Raw genomic sequence first — 13,891 nt, 5'->3', positions numbered from 1 at the left:
ACCCAAGCTCAGCATTTCAATTTGCCTTGAAATTATACTGCCTGTCCCACAGGTGAAGCTGTTATGAATTCAGCTTGTCACTGTACCCCTATTCATAGATATGAAAGATCAAGAATGATTCAGAAGAATTATTTTTGACCTGAATGTGAATAAGGCTTAGACAACTTTCATTATGATACCAAAGAAGAAAGTGATAGGTAATTGTGTGAATAAGTATATAGTAATGTTCATTTCTAAAAACTTTGAGCAATGTAATGTTCCTTTTTGAAAAAGCAAATACATTGACTGTGATTGTCTTATAATCAATGTCGCCTTAGTGTGTATAAGCATGATAAAGCATTATAAAACCATGATAATATCATCTGTGGCTTGCTGTCTATCATTTCCTGGGTATTGTGCAGCTCTCTCTCTCATGCTGTGATGAGACCTTGTGTGAGCAGGTGTGCTGGAGACTTGGTGGGCTATTAAGTGAGCGTGGCTCATGGGTGTTACACTGCTGTGCTCACTCGTGCAATGCAGAGATAACCAGTAAAGATTATAATAGGCTTAAATATGTGCAGAGAGTGGTCTGGGGAAGCATTCCTGCATAGTATACACTACATGAGTTAGCCTAGCAGGCAAGGATAATGTTTGCATGACTCCATTGTGCTAAAATTGGCATTTAACACGTTTGAGAATAATTTGATTCCAATTTTAATAATAAAACATTAAAATATTGACATTTCAAATCAAAATTTGGTGAATTCTGTGAAGTATCTTGGGGAAATGGAGATGTTGGGCCTCATAGTTTAAAAACCACTAAATTAGTTTCTCCCATACATTGGTTGTTCCTGACCTTCCTTTGAATTCTACATTTTACCCATCTGTATTCTTAGAAAATGAACCACGTTCTACTTCATGTCTCTCCTCATAGTTTTTTAGATAAGAATAGAGGAAGAAGCATGTACTTTGGAATCAGACTTGGCTAGAATCCTCACTCTGTGACTTATTAACAGTGTGGTCTTAGGCAATTTACTTACTCTTTCTACTACTCAGTTATTCTCATTGGTACAATGAATTATTCTTATCTTAACATGGCCTACCAGTATTTTAATATCTAACAGTCCTTAAATGCTTTACTCTATATATTAGTCAAGGTTTTCCAGAAAAGCAAAACCAATAGTAAATGCATTTATTTAATATATGTGATTTATCATAAGGAATTAACTCACATGATCATGAAGGGTGACGAGTCAGGATTGGCTGGCCAGCTGGAGACCTAGGAAAGCCAATGTTCCAGTTCCAGTTCAAAGGCAGTCTGCTAGAGAATTCTATCTTGCTTGAAGAGGCCAGTTCTTTTTGTTTAATTCAGGTCTTCAACTGACTGGATGAAGCTTTACCTACTTGGAGGTTGGATCTGCTTTACCCAAAATTCACTGATTTAAATGTCAATCTCATTCCAAAACACCTTTTCAGTTGACACATAAAATTAACCATCACCCTCTGTTAGCACTTATCATACATTTAGTGACAGCAAATAATGCCAAATATAGAGTAGCTCTTTAGAACTGACAAACACTATTATCAGCCACAGCACCCTTATTACAATGAACACTTTTTCATTTTGTGGCCACAATTCTAAGAAAGCATCTCTTTTCTCTAAATTTAACCCTCTTCTGTGAACTAGACACCCAGTGTCTTCTCTAAATTCTGGAGATCACACTCCCCCCAAAATGTCCCTGTCCAAGTCCATATTTTTAGCTTTTTCCAATGACTTTTACCCCCAACTTTTGAATTTAAATACTCAGATTATTCTCTGTGAGCATTGTCCAGTTTTTCTGATGCTTAGGGCTGGAATAGTTTGCTGGGGCTGCCACAACAAACTGTCATAAAGTAGGTGGCTTAAACAACAGAAATTTATTGTTTTACAGTTCTGAAGGCTGGAAGTCTAGCATCTAGGTGTTGGCAGCTTTAATTTTTTCTGAGGGCTGCAAGGGAGCATCTGTTCTATGCCCTTCAGTTTGTTTGCTGGTAATTCTTTGTATTCTCCAACTTGGAAAGGTGTCATCCTGATCACTGTCTTCATCTTCATGGTGTTCTCCCTTGTGCCTATCTCTTTCCAAATTTCTCCTTTGAAAAAGGACAACAGTCATTAAGATCCAATCTAGTTACTTTATTTAACTTGAACACCTCTGAAAAGACCCTATTTTCAAATAAGGTCAAGTACAGGGGATAGGACACAACAGTTTTGGGGAGGACACAATTTAACATACAAAAATCAATAACAGCCTTCAGGCACAGAATGAGATTGGGAAGTAATTTGAAACTATAGAATACCATACAGATAATGGGTTACTGTAATTTATGAAACCTTTTGAAAGCTATGTGTACCTTATCTATAATGATACATAAGTAACATGGAGACAATGCAAAGGACGTCAAGTCACATAATATGGAAATGACTGGGGAGGGTCATAATAAAAGAGACAATTTCTCTTGAGAAAACTGAGTAATGACTTTCCATTTATGAAACTTTGGTACATCTCTGTTAAGAATAAGGTGAAGGAAAAAAAAAAAAAGAATAAGGTGAAGGGGCTGTGGCCAGGAGGAGGGTGGTGTAGCGGCTCAGTGGAGGCCTCCACCCAGGACAGTTCTCTCTTCCTGGGCCTCTCCCCACCTTCCCTTGAGTGTCCTCGCCTCCTAGGCCTCTTACATCCAATATCATGGGGTGAGGTGAGAGCAGGCCTGGGGAGGGCGATCACACCAAGGAGCCTTAGTCTCTACCAAGATGATAGAAGTACTGACAGCAACTGACTCCCAGAAACTGCTACACCAGCTGAATACCCTATTGGAACAGGAGGCCAGATGTCAGCCAAAGGTCTGTGGCTTGAGACTAATTGAATCTGCACATGATAAAATGAAGGACTTTGAAGTGAAAGATCTTCTTAGTTAACTCAGTTCTTTGGCTTTGATATGGAGACATTTTCTCTAGCTGTGAATTTACTGGACAGATTCCTGTCTAAAATGAAGGAACAACCCAAGCACCTTGGGCGTGCTGGACTGAGCTGCTTTTATTTGGCTGTGAAATCAATAGAAGAGGAAAGAAATCTCCCATTGGCAATTGACTTGATCCAAGTAAGTCAGTATAGGTTCATGGTTTCAGACTTGATGCAAATAGAAAAGACTATATTGGAGAAGGTGTCTTGGAAAGTCAAAGCTGCCACTGCTCTTCAATTTCTACAACTCCATTATTCACTCATTCAAGACAGCTTGCCATTTGAAAGGAAAAATAGCCTGAATTTTGAAAGACTAAAAGCTCAGTTTAAGGCATGTCACTGCAGGATCATATTTGCTAAAGCAAAGCCTTCTTCTGTGTTGGCCTTATCTATCATTGGATTGGAGATCCAAGCACAGAAGTGTATAGAGTTAACAAAAGGAGTAGAACATCTTCACTAACATTCCAAGATAAATGGCAGAGATCTGACCTTCTGGTAAAAGCTTGTATCCAAGTGTTTAACTGAATATTCATCAAACAAGTGTTCCAAACCCAATGTTCAGAAGTTGAAGTGGATTGTTTCTGGGCATACTGCTTGGCAACTGAAGCATAGTTACTATAGAATAACTCACCTTCCAACAATTTCTGAAATGATTTCTTAAATGGTAAATTTGGTTTTTATTCTCTGTATAGAGAAAATTGTATCATTTTCTTCTACAATTGTAGTATTGAAATATTATCTTCAAAATAAACCAACTGGGGGCAGGGGATTCTCAGTGGTATCACCGCCTGCCTTGCAAGTGCAAGATCCCGAGTTCAATCCCTGGTACCAATAAAAAAAAAAAATATATATATATATATATATACACACATATATATATGTATGTATATATATATATATACATACACACACACCAACTGGACTTGGAATAGCAAAAGGGAAAAACTGGTATCACCAATCTAGTCAGCTAACATTTGAAGGCATTTGCTATATATAAGGTACAATACCCTAAGGCTCAGGCACGTTGGCACACGCCTGTAATCCTAGCACTTGGGATGCTGAAGCAGGAGGATTGCCATGAGTTTGAGGCCAGCCTGGGCTACATAGTGAGTTCAAGATCAGCCTAAATTACATAGTGAGACCTTGCATCAAAAAATTTTTTTAAAAAACCCTTAGGAGTTTCCAATCTCTGAATATATGTTAATCATTTCATTAAATTAGCAGTTTAGAAAACAACATCCTCTTTAATAATCTGAATTTTTAAGGTGGTGCTGAAATAATGCCTTTTTAATTGCACATTTTTCTAAATGTAGCCCTAAGCTCTAGTTCATTTAAAGTTATAATAGGACCAAAAGTTTGATCCATATATGAACTAATTTGAGACTGTTAGCTTACAAGCAGAATCATTATGAACTTCAGTGTTACACCTAAAGAAAAAGTAATACAAAGCAGATGATCTCTTTTGGGTTTCTGAAAATTGCCAGTATGTCTCAACATACTGATATTGCAATTGGAATAATAGAGAGTAATTATATTCATTAAAAATATAAATTCAGTCACTACATATATTCCATATGTTCTTGCCATCTAAATTTATTAACTTATGATTAACTTAATTATTAACTTAATGATTTATCTTTTCCTACTCAAAACTAAATGTTAATATTTAACATATCTACATATGATTATGAAACTTAGGTATGAAAAATTTACTTTTAACCACTAGTAGTATTTAGATAAACTTTTGATAAGTTGGAGGTTTTTGTTCTTTACATAAATAGTATTATTGCAGCAACAAAAAAATTTCTTTGGAGCCCTTCTCCACAACCTTAAACTATGGATTACATAATGTTATAATGGTTTTAAATTATGAGCCCTCAAAACATCACAACTAGATTAGTGTGATGTTCTTCACCTTTGGAAAACTGCCTAATTAATATAATGCTGCAGTAGGATTGTTCATATTTGAATTCATCTTTAAAGCTAAAGGCATAAATGTGAAACACTTAATATAAGCCTGAAAAGGTGAACTGTAAATCTTCATTTCTAACATTAATTTAACTTTTTATATTGGAAAATGATAACCTACTTAATTTAAATGTTAAATTTTAAATTATGAGGTTTACATCAAAACCAACATTTCACACACCTTTTTAAAGGCATAATAAAGGCTATATGCTAGATAATGTAATGGTTTCTTGGCATCCATTATGCAAGTAATAGATAGTTCAGAGATGAGAATGTTATTGCTATTTGGGAATTACATTTAAATTTTAAAACATTTTGTATTAAGCCAAAATACCTACTAAGTTTGGCATATTCATTGAGCTATCTTTAATATTTCTTCTAAAAAAACAGATAATGTTTGTATTGATGATGAATATTTCTATACAGAATCTACTTCCTCAGTCTATCTAATTCCATTAAAAATATGTTCTATTATATTACATAGTAAGTCAAAATCAATTCTCACTCTGAAAACTTGCTTTATCCTAAGTTCTGGCCAGATAAAGCACTCCAGGTTTTGTTATGGACTGTTTCTATAAAACTGCCATTGCTTCCAGTTTTTTTTTAAGGAATAAAATATACTTTCACAAATTTCCATAATGTGTCTTAAATAAGGAGGTACCACCATAATTATGAGATTGCTGATGTAGTGTTTGGAATTCCCCATGTGAGCCAATCAATGTAAGGAGATGATCATATATTGTTAGTGTTGTAAACAGTTAGTGCAGCCTGAAGCCTGAGTCTATCCAGAATGGATGTAACCAATTTTGACAACATGTTGTGGATAAATACGCATTGAAAAATAAACCAAAGAGCCACAGTATATTCTCTTTAACTTTTTGTAAACCATGCTTTGTGGATAACTTCAGTCTTACCATAAGGCTAATATATTTCAATATTTTGAAAATATCAGTATTAATTTTGAGTTGGCAAAGGTAACCTAACCAACTACCATTATGTTCGGTACTAAGAGATATACCTTTCAATAAAATTATTGAAATGCAAAAAAAATAGAATAAGATGAAGGCCAAATATTAGGAAGAATGTTTTGATAATGAGAAGTGTTTCATATGAAAACATTTTATTGAGGACAATCAAATAATCTTGGGTGGAGGCTTTATAGGAGTATCTGCTTTAAGTTATGACTCAGAAAAAGGGAGGAAGGGTTATTAAAGAATGGTCCCTGGAAAAGTATAGATACATCACATTTGCATTGCATTTACTATAGACTTAAAAAGTGTTTTGAGCTGGGTGTGGGGTACATGCCTGCAATCCCAGCTACTCAGGTGGTTGAGGCTGGATGATTGCAAGTTTAAAATTGGGGTAATTTAGTGAGACCTTGTCTCAGAATAAAATCAAAAGGGCTGGAGATGTAAGTCAGTGGTAATGTATTTGCCTACCATGCTTGAGGCCCTAGATTCAATCCCCAGTACCACACACACACACATACACACACACTCACATTCACACACACACTCACTTTCACACACACAGAAAACAAAAACAAAAAACTTTAAAAAATGCTTCTGACTAGGAGTAATGGCTAAGAAAGATCTATTTGAAATCAGTGTGATCACATGAGCTATAAACATAACATATTTGTGAAATTAATTAACTTATTAACTCAGCTTCTAATCTGTCTAGTGCACTGAAGGAGACAATAGAGATAGAAAGATAAATGTTACACCTATATTGTTCTCAATAATTTAGTCTTATGAAGGAAATAAATTAGAAAACAAAGTGTGATGTAATATTAATTCAACAATTGAAAAAAATGGATGATAATAATGGCTCTGGGCTATGGTAGGTGCGAGAATACAGAAGTTAAAATTGTCTCTAATGTATTTCTCACACAGCCCAGTGTGCTTTGGAGATTAGAGGGATGGGTAGACAACTGGCAAGACCACTTGCGATAGAGGGTTAGGTGAGGAAAACTGCACACAGGAGCAGTGGCACACACAGAAGGAAAATTAAACCCAGCCTGAAGAAAGGGTAACCATACATAATTTCTATAGAATTGTTTCAGTTCATTTAGGTTTCTTGGAAATAGAAATTAGGTTTTACTTCAAGGAAGTCATTAATTTTTCTTCAGTGTGATCTGGCTGAACCAAAAAATTCCATGCCTAGTGATGGCAAGAATCCTTTTAAAAATTAAGAGCCACCTTATTATCAATGGTTTCATCCAGTGGGAGCTCCTGCAGAGTTCAAAAGGAAGAGAGTCTCGCTCAGCGTTTCCTTTAAAGTTCATTTTCCTAAAGCGTGAATGGAAACAAGAGATCATGGCATTTCCAGGTTAAATAAAACCTCTTAAATGGCCATAAAAATGATTTTTCACTAAATTGCCATGATTTGCTTACTATTTATGCTTTTAATTACCTGATTTCCAAAGTAAACATTTTGAACTACTAGATTGTTTATTAGGAACAACTAATGAATCAATCATCCATTATTATGTGTTTTGCTTCTGAAATGACAGGATTTTAGGGTATTTTAAAAACAGATTTTAACGATGTGTTGCTGATAGTTTCAAAAGATATACAGATTAAGTGAAGGGAGTTTAAAACATCGCCCTTGCAGTAAACCATGGGCCAATTGCTGTCGCCAGGGTCTGCCTGTGTCTTGATTTTTTTTTCTGGAATTCACGGTGGAGATGCATGCAGGTGAGGCTGATGCTGCTCTCCTCCCCTGTACTTCTAGTGAGCTTTATTATTGATGTCTGTCCCAGTGATATTAAGGTTTCAAGACAATGAGACCTTGATTCCCCAAACTCAGAAATAGGATCTAAAACTTCAATTCTGAGTCATACAGTGTGCGTAAACACACCTTCCCCTCCCCAAAAGGGGAAGAAATAAGAAAGACACTAAATTTACCTTTTAATTTGGAATACTTTAATATTTGTGTTTTAGAAGGTAGAGTAATCACAAAGAAAGACAGAAAAGGTTAAAATGCCACAAATAACCAAATTCCATATTAAATTTGAAGATGGGAAATCATTTGCAGCCAAGGAGCCTGAATCCAAGTCCATGATGCTTTTTGAAGCTTTCTGAAAAATAAACACGAACAACAGTAGTATACAGTATCACAGAGTGTACACAAATTAGGCAGAAGAAAAAAATTAAGATGAAGAAATACTTTAGAATTGATCGGTCCTCTATCTGGCTAGGTGATTCCCCATTTATGAAGTCCCTTCCAGCCTTTGTTTTACCATTATATTCATCAAGCAAAATAAGCACAAAAGTAAACATCCTTAAGCAAACTATGTTGGGTAGAATTATACTGTATTTTTAAATTTTAATTTTGGCAAAATTTCTTTGAGATAATAAATGGCAAGCAAGTGACAGAAGGTGATTCATTAAAGTGATTTTTTTGTACACATAGTGAGAGAGTGAGTTTTTTTGTACATATTAAATCATTTGGATGTGGAAAGTCATGAGAAAGTTTAGCATGTGCTTTGTCTGTCATAACTTAGGCTGAACAGTAACCTGACTTCATGGCCCGGTGCTTTTCAGAGGATCTCTACCCCTTAGAAAGATGCATCATCCCCACCTTGTAAAAAAAACCAAAAACTAAGTTTCAATGCTAGATGTTGAGTTAATTTCAGGATGGTAATCACGGCTTGGAAAGGGGATGGATACTTCTCTGCCAAAGGACATAGAAGCCCATTAGATTGAATGCTTACTTTTGGTTCTAGTGATGGTATCTGAATATGCTAGATGAACAGAGAGCCTTGATAATGGATTTAAAGTTCCATAAAAATAGAAGGAACCAAAAATGGGGGTAATTCTAAAAGAAATACTAGCAAAGTTAAATCACGAGGGAGATATCCTTATATCACTCACGTGAAGTATATTTTAACTCTAGGCAGAAGGCAGGTGGAACTGTGTTCTGTCTTTCCCTTTCAGCTCCCCTTGGGAGTCTGGGAGGTATCATCACAATCTGTTCAAATAATTTCCCCCTTTTCTTCTCCCCGCCTTCAACATTCTTTGAATGGTTAGAACTATCAAGATTATGTGGGCTATTTCAAATTCATGGTCAATTTTTCAGGTTATAAGAAAAGTTTTAGTGCATTTAAATCAGTTTACACAGAGTAGTTTAATTTCTACTTAGTCTCTTAATTTTTAATTATTTTATGCATAAAGAAAAGCTATGAGGCTTTGTGTATATTAACATGTCAGTCTTATGAAAAATGTCATGTAACGGTGGTTTGAATTTGCTATCTTATTTCATTTTATTTGGCTAGTTAAATAAAAAGTAACACTAAATACTGTGGAAGCATGATTGTTTTATACAAACAAAATTATTTTGACTTGAAAAGTTCTGATATCTGATACCTTCATCTTAAGGTTTAGTAAATGAAAATGTCAGATGGCTCTGTTGTATAAATAAAAGTCAAATGTCAAATAAGAATGATTATAAGCTTTAATTATTGGTCTTAGGAGGACAAGTTTTATGAAAACCAAATTTGTAAGAGTGAGTATAATTGTCAAACTTTTATCATAAGGAATTACAAGTCATTCTATACAAAATTAAAAGTTTTGTTTTAAGAAATAAAATGGACTAAATACAGTATTATTATATGTATGTGCTTAAAATATATAGCATTTTCTCCCAAGTAAAGCCCCAAACTTCTTATAGTTAAGTAAACAGAACAATGTTATCGAGGATGATAGGACTTCTTTTTTTTTTCAGTTAGTTTAAAACTTACAAGTTCTAAACATCTGTTTACATTGAGTCTCTGCTATTTCATAATTTAAAAATAAGTTTTATTACTACGCATTTGCAGTACAAAGTGATTATATTCATTATGAGGAGTTGGTACATAATACATCTTAATTCTTCTTTCACTTCCCCTTCTACTTCGTAATTAATAATCATCTAGTTTCTGCTAGAAATAGTGAGAACTTTGAAAACTGTCACAATTGCTAAGTAGGACAATTTATAAGTCCATTGTCCATGTATAGCACCTGATTATAACTGAAGGAAAGCTAAACCAGTTAGAAGTGAGAGGAAAAGATAATAGGGGCAATGGAAGAGAGACGGAAAGCAGAGCAGAAGCTTATGTATTTTGGTTATTCCTGGTGAACTTGCATTGTCTCATTGATTTCTAATGGAAGAAATTATGGAGGTGAAAATCTTGACCAGGAACTCTTAAATTCTGTCCAAGTCTGTTGCATGTACTCAGGATTATTCAGAAGGAAGAGTGGCTGGAGTTTTGCATTAATTAATATTTCATAAAGTGTCTAAATATAGCTGTCTGGTTTATTTTGTTTTGTATTTCTAAGATTGGCTTGATGTGAAAATGGAGAACTCATTGGTAGGGCAGAAGTTTTATTCAGTTTTATTGGTTTAAACTCTTGGAATAAAATCTTTCTCTAACATGAGTGTGGTGATTGCAGTGAGCCTAAAATGAATGGATTTTAGCATTTATAATTTACCTTAAACCAAATTTCAATTTTGGGACACAGATACAGGTTTACTGCGGTGAAACTATCAGGAAATACTAAATAACATTAATAATTATAGGTAGTGAACTTGGATCTTTATACTACTGAATTTTGTTTGGTTTGATGATGCTGGGCTATGACACTCTTAATAATCAAAGCCAGATGTCATGCTGTAACATAATTTCTTAAAATGGACACGGATAATGCAGAAAGCTTTTTACAAAAGCAGCCCACAAATTGTGATACTTTGAAATGGGCTGAAAACTCATTGTTATTGGATCTAAGATATAGATCAAAGGAGTTGTCTTTACATTTTTTAAAAAAGAGATTGAGGAGAGTTATTTTTTAATTTCTTGAAAATGCCTTTCCTGTTATAATATCGGTAGTGAAGTACTGTTCACCTGTAAAAGTTATAGTTATATTTTGATAATTTAAAGCATATTGAAAATATAAGCTTTACTATAGGCAGAACATACTTACTTTTTTATTAAAAAAGACCTTCTACAGGTCTCTTTCCATGATAGCACCATACGTTTGTTCTAAGCCTTTCAAACATTTGGTAGTCAGTGATCTGCTGTGCTTGGCTTTTCCTAGCTGAGCTAATTATTAAATATTCAGTAAATCTGTGAGCTGGTTACTTAATATAGCCATAATTAAACATTAAATTATTTAAACTTATAATTAAATACATTATATTAAAACAATAGTTGTAAAAACTGAAAAGTTATCATTTTCTGATTGTTTTACAATTATTATTCTCTGTACTATTGAGATTATTTGTGCTCACTGTACCTGAGTGGTGGGTATATTATAATAGGTAATCTCTTCCAACTCTGTGTTCAATGACTTCATATTTGTTAGCTTGAAATGGTAAGATCATTTAGGCCATAATGAAAGATTTTGTTTTATTTTATGGAAAGGAGATTCTTGACTATTTGCCTATACATCAAACTGCTGTGTGCAGATGCTACCTTTTGCTCTCCCTGCTTTCCAGTCTCTTCTCCACTATCTAACACAACTTGCCATTAATTTTCTTAAATTGAAAAGGCTAAGTATGGTAAAGGAAAGAGGGAAGGCAGATTGTGGAAAAGTCTAGGCTTTGCCATTTAGTAATTAGGACAAGTGTAGTATCTCTGAGCACCATTTCTTTACCCTTAAAATAGGGCCATGGTCACTTTTTGTTCTACCTATTTAAGGAAATTTTCAAATTACAATCACACTGTGCTCTGGATAGTATTATAGGCAGCTAAGTTAGGTAGAAACTAATATACAGTCAGAGAGGGACTGGAAGTCAGCATAAAAATTAAGACATCAGAACTGTGGCTGGAGGCACATCTGAGGAAGGCCAGGCCTCAAGATAGGGATGCAATAGCCAGGCATACATGACCCCCTAAGGGATGAACAGTAACTTGGAATTATAGTGTAAGTGGCACCACCTGGTCCAGGAAGTCTAGATAGGCATCAGTCACCCAGATGGGAGACCAGAGCATCCTGACCCATCCCTTCCCAAAAATCCCTTTGTTCTTTCTATGTAGCCTTGCTACATGACTTGTTTCCCTATTGGATCAATATTAGCTAAGTGGCTATACTTGTAATCCTATTTTTTGATTGTAGTTTGGCCCATGTTGTACCCACATTGTGACTTGCTGTATAAATTACTTCTGACAAATAACCTCAGTGGCAACCCACTTTTGGGACCCCTGCTGTCTCTCAGGAGCTATCTCTTAATAGGTAGATTTAGTTTGTTTGTTTGTTTTGGTACCGGGAATTGAACTCCGGACCTTGTGCTTACCAGACAGGCGCAGAAACCACTGAGCTAAATCCCTGGCCCATCTCTTAAAAAATCTTTCCTACTCTTAGCCTCTGTTGTTCATTGGAATTCATTCTTTGATTTCAGGGCGCACAAACTTGGCACATTTGACATCTAGCAGGTTGGGAGTTATATTTCTCCTATGTCGAAAGCTCTTTGGAAAAGGCTATATACACACAATTTTTTGCTAGTAGCAAACTCTAGCTTTACCTTTTCACTTGTTCACATAAGTTTTCAAAGGTTCGCTAAATCATATCCTAAACTGCTGCCTCAGATTTTCGCTAGTCTAATGCCACCTGTATTTCCCAGTTTATCTTCCAGTCTGTTGGACACTGAGATGGTGAGCACCTCATGGACATTTCTTTTCTTCCTCAGATGATACCCACTGCAGACACTGCATGATCATGACAGTTCTTTTCCTGTTAAATTCAGACAGGCCTCATGTATTTTAATTATTGTTTTTCAAGAAAAGTGACCAGTGGATGAAACTGACCATCCATTATTTAATGAAGAATAAACCTAATTACCACCCATTGCTAAAGAACTCTCTTGTTAAAATGCAAATTTTCAAGTTAATGGGGAAAAGTGACATATTAAGCAATAGTCACACATATCTTAGCAATAAATGATTGGTGAAGTTATTTAGCTTTAGAGCTGGTCCCTAATTCAGGTAAATCTTAATGAAAGACACATTGCAGAAATAGCAATAAAGAACAGAGAGCATACTGAAGAAATTGGAGACCAAGGAAATGGAATCTGGACCTTTTCATGGGAGTGATGGGAGTGGACATGTGGGCCATCTACAAAACTTTTTGCTGGAAATATATCAAAATGTTGGATTGACATAGCATTTTCTCTTTTTATTCTGAATGGTTTTGCTAGAAAATTTTTCCTATCGTATGTATACAAAGTACTCACAATGAAGGTATTCATTTGGTACTACAAATACTAATAAAAAAGCAAAATATATTTTTCTTATTATGAATTCATATTGCCTCTCTTTTTGGTGGTTTAACATGCATTTTGATACATTACCAAATAATATCAGTGGCATCAAATGTTAGAATTCTTTGGAAAAAAGAAAGATGGTGAACAAGAAAGCATAAATTTGTGAATCACTAAATTCAAGTTCAATTCCTTTTTTCAATAAATACATGAAATTTCACCAGAGAAAGGTCTTATTCTCTCAAATTTCATTTAGAAATTTCTCTTTGCAGCTGATCTATTTATTTTTACAAATTTCTTTCTTCCTCCTTTTCCTGTTTGGATTGTCTTGTTTCCGTGAAGGTTATTCTGCCTTACCCATAGTAGTAAGAAATAACATACTTGAAAATACCAGGATACCTTGCTTAGGTATATCTCATGCCAGTTTCATTAATTCCAGTAATAAATTGTTACTTATTTGATTCCTGGAGGGAAGAAGTGTGGAACTGATATAAGGTGAGGAGGTAAAACATAAGAAGTTAATGATGTCTACCCTCAAGTAATGATGCAGGTGTGATAATTAATCCAACAAATTGATATAAACTACTCACACTGTAGCTATATTCAATTCATTTAATACATAGTTCATACTGAGTACCTTGTATTATTGTAATAAAATTATAGAAGAGTGTTGATTAAATATCGGGTTAGTAGTCTGCTTGTTCCCTTGG

The 13,891-nt window shown here is 34.8% G+C and overlaps 1 protein-coding gene across 2 annotated transcripts in view; it reads left to right on the top strand.

Annotated features, from left to right (window-relative positions):
• The window catches only part of Cftr (CF transmembrane conductance regulator), a 183,317-nt gene that overhangs the window by 14,511 nt on the left and 154,915 nt on the right, over nt 1–13,891 (top strand). The window lies entirely within an intron of this gene.

The sequence above is a fragment of the Heterocephalus glaber genome, unplaced genomic scaffold, assembly GCF_053883595.1.
Source record: "Heterocephalus glaber isolate CG9 unplaced genomic scaffold, H.glaber_assembly_v1.0 deba00000546, whole genome shotgun sequence".
NCBI classification, from domain to species: domain Eukaryota; kingdom Metazoa; phylum Chordata; class Mammalia; order Rodentia; family Bathyergidae; genus Heterocephalus; species Heterocephalus glaber.
This window is presented reverse-complemented; position numbering and strand designations above follow the sequence as displayed.